The sequence below is a fragment of the Schistocerca piceifrons genome, chromosome 3, assembly GCF_021461385.2.
Source record: "Schistocerca piceifrons isolate TAMUIC-IGC-003096 chromosome 3, iqSchPice1.1, whole genome shotgun sequence".
NCBI lineage: Eukaryota > Metazoa > Arthropoda > Insecta > Orthoptera > Acrididae > Schistocerca > Schistocerca piceifrons.
In genome coordinates, this window is record NC_060140.1 from 928337092 (window position 1) to 928338601 (window position 1510).

The following is a 1510-nucleotide window of genomic DNA, read 5'->3' on the forward strand; positions in this document are numbered from 1 at the left end:
GTTCATTAGACACAAGCGCGATCCTGTCAGAGGGTAACATTGGCGTGTTTCACGGCACGTTAGTTTTATAACCAACAGAATTTTGGATTAGTACTCTCTCAGAGATTACCTACCTAGCTACCGTATCTTTTTCTACTGCACGTTCTGAAGAAATCCAGTGAGTTGTAACGTGTCTTAATATTTCCGTCCATTCAACATCTACAACCTCAAAATATTTATTCGGGTCTCCACGGCGCTTCGCAAACATGGTAAAATAACTATGTATTTTAAGAGTAATATTTTCTATGTCTACATCAAGGCAATCAGTTGCATGTCTCGTTGTATTATGGGCAATATGAAGTGAGCAATTTTATTTCAATGTTTTACAATGTGCATCATGAAGCAGCTTAAAAACAGAATTGTGCTTACCGTAACTGACATTAGTGTTGTCTGCTGTATAAGAAGGAATCTTGACTAAAGGCAGGCCATTTTCATTTATGACGCAATTTTCATCAGAATCTGTGACCTTAACACTGTAGTTTTCGATGAGCTTTGATACCTTCACAATCTACGTATATTTAGTCTCAAACAGCATGAATAGTCACGTTGGAATTCGGAAGGTACCACCTGGAAGTACGCGGCAGAAGACAAATTGAATTCTCCAGCATGGTCTGCCTTACCAGCGAATGACGAGACATCAAGAAATTTCTTTTTTCTGACGCACCATAAAATAAAAATGGAGCTACTTTGAACTTGAACGGCGCTCAAATGAAATACGGATTTTAAAATATTTAGACACAAAAGAAGACAAACGCTTGTTTTATGGAACGACAGTTCATTATACAGGATGCAGAATTTGCACCTCAAACAGGGGATGTCCTGAACGGTTCGGGACAGGTGGTAACCGCGGTAGGTTTCAGGGGCAAGGCCGGCTACTTCACCGTTGGCAACACGCCGGACAGCGAAGTCGTCACTGGTTGCTGATACTGACCGAGGGTGACGTATGCTACTGTCGTCATCAAACCGTTACAGACGGTACATGACTCACGACGGCTCTGCCTTTCAGTTATCTTGGAATTCCGACATCAGCATCCCAAAACGTTTTCCACGTCAAACTACATGAAAATACTCAACCAATGTAAATATATCAAGAAGACCCATAATGTTAGATTCAATAGTATTGTAACGTACGTGCAGGTCGGGGGTATAGCTCAGTGGTAGAGCATTCGACTGCAGATCGAGAGGTCCTCGGTTCAAACCCGGGTGCCCCCTTGCATTTTATAATTCCAGAATCTCACGTACCATGTACGTACTTGTAGTTCTGCTTAGTCCTTGTGCAACCGTGTTGTACTTCTGGTCCGCCATTGCGTTTGCAAGCTGCGAATGCAATTTGTTTAATCTGTGTTCCGTGTAAACGTTCAGCGTCTACACATTGCATTCTGTTATACTGCCCGTGTTGTTCTTTGTTAGTGAGCTCGGCTGCTAACTAGTCGTGGCTGTGTCAAGAATGTTTGCAAATCCACACTCCGGT

At 42.5% G+C, this 1510-nt stretch overlaps 1 non-coding gene across 1 annotated transcript; it reads left to right on the forward strand.

The window, feature by feature from the left end:
• The first annotated feature begins 1179 nt into the window (after positions 1-1179).
• Positions 1180-1251, forward strand: Trnac-gca. The gene has a single exon. It is a non-coding gene; the product is annotated as a tRNA-Cys (tRNA).
• Positions 1252-1510: the final 259 nt, after the last annotated feature.